The sequence below is a fragment of the Mixophyes fleayi genome, chromosome 12 (genome assembly GCF_038048845.1).
Source record: "Mixophyes fleayi isolate aMixFle1 chromosome 12, aMixFle1.hap1, whole genome shotgun sequence".
NCBI classification, from domain to species: domain Eukaryota; kingdom Metazoa; phylum Chordata; class Amphibia; order Anura; family Limnodynastidae; genus Mixophyes; species Mixophyes fleayi.
In genome coordinates, this window is record NC_134413.1 from 44,220,824 (window position 1) to 44,228,574 (window position 7,751).

General features: G+C 39.7%; 1 long non-coding RNA gene across 1 annotated transcript; it reads right to left on the reverse strand.

The window, feature by feature from the left end:
• Positions 1-1,064: 1,064 nt before the first annotated feature.
• On the reverse strand, positions 1,065-7,197 carry LOC142108456 (uncharacterized). Its single transcript, XR_012680152.1, has 2 exons — positions 7,023-7,197; positions 1,065-2,664 (listed from the first exon to the last, which is right to left on the reverse strand). It is a non-coding gene; the product is annotated as an uncharacterized LOC142108456 (long non-coding RNA).
• Between the last annotated feature and the right edge of the window lie 554 nt (positions 7,198-7,751).

Sequence of the window (7,751 nt, forward strand, 5' to 3'; positions counted from 1 at the left end):
GCTCTGTTCAGCCCCTTGGACTACGACAATGGAGATCCTTGGCATGTAAGGTTAGGAGATTTGTATGCAGAATGGCAACACCATGACACCCACAGTAGCCTGCCCCCCCTCTATCTATGTGTGCCTGTCCCCCCTCTACCCAAGTGTGCCTGTCCCTCCCTGTCCATGTGTGCCTGTCTCCTCCTGCCCATGTCTGCTCCTGCTCATGTGTGCCTGCCCATGTGTGCCTGCCCCCTCCCCGCCAAAGTGTGCTTGTTCCATTCTGCCCATGTGTGCCTGTGTCCACCTGCCCATTTGTGCCCGTGTCCCCCTGCCCACGTGTCCCCCCCGTTTTGAATGTTGCAACTCTTACTAGACAATAGGAACCCCCCACCTGTCTGATGAGTATGCTCTGGGCTCCCTAAAGACTTAAGTCAGCCCTGATGGTGCCTATGTAATGTAGCCCTTGAACAGCAGCAGTTGAGACACCAGCTTTGTGACAGCCTGACAGGCAGTATACATTAATTTAGAATTTTTGGGTGAGATGCTAACTTTAGTCTTAAATAAAGAGCTATAAACCAAAACCTATACTCATATAATATACTCATGTCCACTTATACTCAATTTACTCAGAAATGTAGAAGTGATATAAAAAGGATGCTACACTCCCAATAGGTTCACACTACAAAAATACCTTTATTAAATTTGAAGCTTTCAGGTCTCTTCTTGATGAGTTTATGAATTTGGGTCGAGAGTATTGGGGTAGGGGGGGGGGGGGGGGGGTGGTACGCTGAAGCTTTGCCTAGGATGCCTAGAAACCTAGCACCGGCCCTGATCGTACTATAAACTGGATTGTCAAGATTAGAACCAATCAGTAGTGAAAGTACAATAGCCAACAGGGGGACAGGGGCGGGCAATTAGAGGCGGGCTAACAAAAGAACTTCAGGAAAGTGCAGATTGGGAGCACCAGTCGGGACTGTTGGGGTATCGGGGTTCACCGATACTTCTATCAAGCACCTTCAATGTCAGTCAGATCTTTCTTTGTTTTCAGTCGACTGGTGAACAGAAAATACTCAACACCTGTATGATATAATGCTGAGCAGCTTTATTCTGTTCCAATTTGAGACCACTTCAGCGCTTATTTTTATACATGTAAGTCTAGGGGTATAGATTCTGAACAACCAATTATAAGACAGTAAAATAATGAGAGAAAATCAATTAACAATATATATATTTCAGTTTTACATCAAAGATCAAACAACTCTTTCTTCTTTGTGTGTTATCTCTTTCCAGGCTTTTTGCCAATATCCTTGTGCTGCCCCCATCTTTGAGTCCTTGGGTTTTATCTTATCAAGAACTTTACTACATGTTCTTGGAATGTTTTCGTTGATGGAAACATGGCGCTGCGTGGCCAACCTTGAATAATTTGTCTTTTTAAACTGAAAATAATATCTGCTTAATTTCTCTTAAAGTCATAGCATAACATATTAGCATCTAAAGCTTAGCACATGATAGATATTAAATCAATAATCATACATTTCCACTCTAACATTCCCCTCTTTGATTAAATATCAACTATTAACCTCTACCTATCAGTCATGGCGATACTCAGCAGAAGACAGTTAGTACCTACATTTAAACATATGGTATCATAAGGACCCCATATGATTAGAACAAGAATTCATTAAGCACATATCTCTGGTACTTTATCACCATAACTTTTCTTTCCCTACTTAATGTTTTATCTCGGTGCATAGAGGGGAATACTTTGCTGATATCTATTCAAAAGCTTTCTTGTATTACATTTTAAGTAGCAGTTCCATATAATCATTATAGTTAGTACAAGAAGAATTAGTATCAATGGATGAATCAAGATATTCATTGTTTTCTATATGGAATAAGATTCATGAACAAATATGTCCCACTAATGAATAGGACATCAATTTTCATTCTGGTTTCTCGATGGTCACTGTCAATCTCTTGTTGCAGACTGTGCAGGTTTTTGGTTTGATTGCTGACCATTGTTCATAATGTTCACTGTTTGTCTCAGACATTAAACTTGTAGAAATTTCTGTGATCATTTCTGGTTCTGGAAGCTCATTATTTTTCCTGCAGGAACAACAATCAAGTGTCAGTAATTTCTTAATCAGCCATATAACAATTTTCTCTACCACATATACAATGAGCTGGATTGCCAAACCCTTTGCTACTAATGGCAATATTCCCAATATTCAAAATGAATTATTGCTGACAACTTTGCCAACGAGGTTATGTATTCACAAAGGCATTTTCAAAGTTTATTCTCCTATGAGTGCAAATTGTTGAGCACTCCTTCCCCTTCTGTTTCTCACAGTGACATAGGCAATTTGTCACTTATCTGTCTGTTTCATACTGGGTTAGGGAGGCCTTGACCCCTACTTCAGGCACAAATGTTCTGGTAAGACATATCAATACCATAAGACAGTTATTTCTATTTATCAGAACAAGACTCCCCTGATTTGAAGACTTTGCAGTGTGATGCGTGAATCCAGGTGTCTTTTTCCTGTACTTTCACTGCCATGGGAGTCATCAACAGGACTTGATAAGGACCCTTATATCTGGGTTCAAGACGTCTCCTGATGTGCTTTCTTATGACCACCCAGTCCCCAGATAGCAGTTTATGGGTACCTGTATCAAAATTAGGGTCTGGAATGGAGGAGAACATTTGACCATGTATTTCAGTTAGTTGTTTCTGTAATAAAGCAACATAATTCAACAAATCACCACGTACATGCTGTAGTTGCTATGGAAAATAACAGCCTGTTCTGTGTGCTGTGCCAAACAATATCTCATTTGGTGCTAAACCTGTGTCTCTTCATAAGTGTAGTTCTAATGTTAAACAGAACTATTGGTAAATATTCTAACCAAGTCTTTTTGGTTTCTTGCATCATTTTCTGTAGTTTCAATTTAATGTCACCATTAAGCCTTTCTACCCTCCCACCTGCTGGTGGCCTATAAGGAGTGTGAAAAGCTTGTGATACTCCCAAGTTCTTCATTACATGCTTCATTATCTCTTCTGTAAAGGTTGTACCTCTATCTGATTCAATACCTTCAGGTATGCCATATCTATAGATGACTTCTGAGATTAATTTCTTTGCTGTATTTTTAGCAGTAGCTTTTCCTTCTAACACATACTCGTAGGTACCACATTTAGGAAGTTGTATATAGTCAATCTGAAGTCTCTGAAAGCGATAGAAAGCCTTTGGGGTCTTTACTCTTTGCCCTGGATTGTGTATTCCACATATCCAGCAAGCTGCCACATAGTTTGTGTCCGCACAGTTAAATCCAGGGGCAATCCAATTTTTCCATACCCTATTAGTCATTGCCTCTTTGGAATGATGTACTAGTCCATGTGCAATCTGAGTCATTACTGGGTATAAGGCTCTTGGTAGGCACCATTTATTTTCTTTTGACCATATTCCTTGCTCATCAAGCTGTGCACCTTCTTTTTCCCACTTATTCTTTTCTTCCTTTGTTGCTTGTTTCTGAAAGTCTTTAAGGCTTTGTAGGTCTGGAAATTGAAATTTGTCTGTGTCACCTTCTGTTGAGTCTACAAGAAATGTAGTATTCTTTGGTTGGAGGGCTGCCTTTTTTGCTGCCTGATCTGCAAAGTTATTTCCTTTTGCTTCTGGAGTTTGTTCTCTAGTGTGAGCTTGAACCTTTATAATTCCCACTTGTTTAGGGAGTTTCAATGCTCTAAACAGTTCATTAATCAAGTTTGCATGTTTGATGGGTTTTCCATTTGATCCTTGGAAATCTCTGCTTTTCCAAATGGGACCGAAGTCATGCGCCACTCCCCAGGCATAACGTGAATCTGTATATACATTGGCTTTTTGTCCTTCTGCATATACACAAGCTTTAGTTAGAGCTATCAATTCTGCTTCTTGTGCTGATGCTCCATTAGACAGTGTTCCTGAGTCAAGCACCTCTTCCTCAGTTGTGATGGCATAACCTGTATATGGAACTCCATCCACATAGTATCTAGATCCATCTACATAAAGAGTTAGGGTTGCATCTGAAAGTGGTGTGTCAGTAACATTATGCAAAGCTCAAGTTTCTAATTTCATAAGTTCCAAACAATCATGTGAAAATTTTTGTGTGTGTATTTCTTCAGTTTCTTCTTCAGACGCTTCACTCAGGTCCTCATATCCCCTGTCTGATGATTCATCTTCTTTGCGACTCCCCTTACTCCCCTCTTCTGAATCATCAATGGGGAGCAGGGTTGCTGGATTGAGGATTGTGCATCTGGTAATTGTTACATGTGAGGCGCTGAGCAAGGCTACCTCATATTTAGTTAGTCTAGCTGCAGACAAATGTTTTGTTTTTGCTTGATTAAGAATTTCTGTGACTGCATGTGGAACTTGAATAATAAGTGCATGGTCCAATACCATATCTGCTATCTTTTCTTTCAGTATTGCTGCTGCTACTGCTTGTATACATAATGGAGAACCTCTTATAACTGGATCGAGTTGTGCAGAATAATAGGCCAGTGGCCTTTGCTTCGTTCCATGTTTCTGTGTGAGGACTCCTAGAGCATGTCCTGACTGCTCATGGCAGAACAATGTGAAAGGCTTCAGATAGTCTGGTAGTCCAAGTGCTGGTGCAGTAGAGATAGCATGTTTCAGGGCTTGCACTGCATTCTCTATTTCAGTTATATTGAGTGGTTCTGTTCCCTGTTTTGACTCCTCAAGCATTCATACAGTGGTTGCATAAGAATTGAAGCTGAAGGAATCCACTCTCTGCAATATCCGAGGAGTCCCAAAAAGGCTCTGATTTCTTTGACTGTTTTTGGTGTCTTCATGTCTCGTATAACTTTAACTCTTTCAGTTGTAAGATGTCTGGTTCTTGCAGAGATACAATGTCCTAAGAATATTACTTTTTCCTGTACTAGTTGCAACTTGCTTGGTGATACTCTGCAGTCTTGTTCGGCCAGAAAACAAAGTAATGACAGTGTTTCTGCTTTGCATTCTTCTTCAGCTTTCGCAGCCACCATGAGATCATCTACATATTGAATGAGTTGAGTAGTTGGATTGATAGGCCTCCATCCTTGGAGAATTAGTGCCATTGCTTCTGAAAATTCTGATAGGCTTGTGGCTCCTCCTTGAGAGAGTCTTGTCCAACAATATTGGTTTCCATCATGGGTGAAGGCTAGAAGGAGTTGACTATCTTCTGTGATTGGGACTGAGAAGAAAGCATTTGCCAAGTCAATTACTGAAAACCATTTTGCATTTGGCGGTATCTGATTAAGCAAAGTGTGGGGGTTGGGTACAATGGGAGTGTTGATCAGAAGTCTTTTGTTGACCTCCTTAGGTCATAAACCATCCAGTATTGCACCCCCTTGTCCAACATCTTGTTTCTTTACTGGGAATAGGGGTGTAGAATAAGGAGAGCGACATTTTCTTAACACCCCTATTTGTAGATATTCTTGTATTTGTTCTGAGATCGCTTTGGTTTGAGCTGCAGCAAGTGGGTACTGTTTAATTGAGACAGGATGTGTTCCTGGCTTTAGTGTCAGTTTTACAGGACTTACTTTAAGTGTGCCCACATCGTGTTTTCCTTTGGACCATAACTTGTCTGGTACTATGTTCAGCCAATCTGGTAGATTAACAGTCTTATCCTTGTGACATGTGCTCATCTGGTCTAGCATGTAGATTGCTGCTGTAAGCTCTTCTTGGACTGGAGATGGGAGTTGACTTGTGAGTTTTACTCCAGTTGGGGTGTATTTGATACTGGCTTGTATCTTTGAAAGTACATCTGCTCCCAATAGATTATAGGGACAAGATGAGGAAGTGAGAAATTGTATTGGTACTTCAATTGTCTCTTCACCTACTAAAAGTGTAACTGGTTTACTTTCTGTTAGTTTTACTTCTTTTCCTGCTAGGCCTGTAGCAGGTAAATCAATTTCTGTTAATAGTTGTTGAGGTACCTCCTGTTTTCTTAATACAGTGTGGCTTGCTCCAGTATCAATTAGACACTCACGTTCTTGACCTTTAGGTAATATGACATTCACTAGGCCTTTAGTTAAGTCATCTTTCAGAGTTTGGTTATATGTGAGCCGGAGGTACGTTGGAGTGCCAATTTCCTATGCCAGTTGTTGGTCTGTAGCTTGTTGATTTCTTTTTTCCAGCCATTTCTTATGCTTAATGCAATCTCTTTTCATGTGGCCTCTTTGTTTGCAAAAGAAACAAACTCCTTGTTTTTTCATTTCTGCCAGAGTCATATTTCCTTTTTCCTTTACTTATTGCTCAGGTGCACCTCTTGTGTCTGTACGAACCTTCCAGTCTTGATTTTCTTGGACCACATGAACGGTTTGGGACTTGTCTTTGACTTTCCTCTGCTTCTCCTTTTCCCGGTCTTCTATACCTTCTAGGACTTGGAGCATGGATTGCATTTCCATTGTTGCTGCTTCTGGTCTTATAAGGAACAATTGTTGATGATATGTTTCAGAAAGGTCATTAAGGAATATGGTCTTAAACAGTCTGCGATGTTGGCGCCTTATCTCGAGTAAAACCTTCAACTTCGTGTGCTTGAGTAGCGCTGTCACAATCTGGCAAAGCCAGTGCTGGTGCTGAAGTTGCTTTAGCTTAAAACTGGTTAAACATTTGGTTTTGCTCAGTGGAGAGTGTAAATGTCTTACTATCACCTAGAAATGCTAATGCAAAAACACAGATAATAGCTCATAAAGTCTTAAATCTTTTTCATTTCCGTACAAATATTGAATTCCCATCAATGCATTACCATACCCACGATACAAAGAAGGACTTGCAGTATATTACTATTATAGCACAGTAAATAAGGGCAGTGAATGCGTTTACAACACTGATTGACTCAAAATTGTTATGAGGATAAAAATAAAAACCTTTTGCTTTCTGCACATACAGAAAAACCATCTGGTTCATGCATTTGCTATGCGAATAGCACATAAACTCTAATATCTCTTTCCAAAACAAGATAATCATTACTCAGCAGAGTCTACGTTCTATAAATCCTTAATTAGTTTATACTTATGTTTGTTGTGGCTGTTGACCAAAACATATTGCAACTTCTATTCATTGCAAGTTGGATCAATGCAATCTGGATTGAAAGGGTGCTTTGTAGCTGGAGAGCTTCTGTGAAGAAAAAACTTTTGCATAGAGATTAACATTTATTCACTAGGAATTACAGTAACTGTTATTAATTCACATTGTACAGCTGCTAATACGACACTTGTTTAAAAGTTTCTCTTTGTAGCTTAACTGTGACGCTATGCGTTCCATGCAATGAAAAACTGATTTCCTCAAAGGGGCAGTCCCTAATCTCACAAACAGGGAATGTCAAAGTGACGAGACCTGGGCGAGTGTTCAAAGCCACTTCTTTCTCATCATCTCTTTTAAACCAAATATTCACACATATTTCCAGATTCTGTGATTTCCATGTTTAAAGTACAAATATATATTCACAATTCTCGCTCACAGACGACATTTTATCTCGTAACATTTCTTTATGGGCATAACAAACCCTCCTGATTTCTGAGAACATTCATCAGCGCCATTTTCACACAGATAAAAACAGCTTGTAATATATATCTGCATGTAAAGCTCACTCCCACAATTCTCAACTTCATTAAAGAGAAAGCTATTTTTCTCAAATTTCAGAAACAAAATTATTTTGTTCAAATACAGAAACGGCTTGTTGGACCCCAGCCAACTTGTCCGTCCACTGAATCGTGTAATGACGGACCAAAACATTTCAAC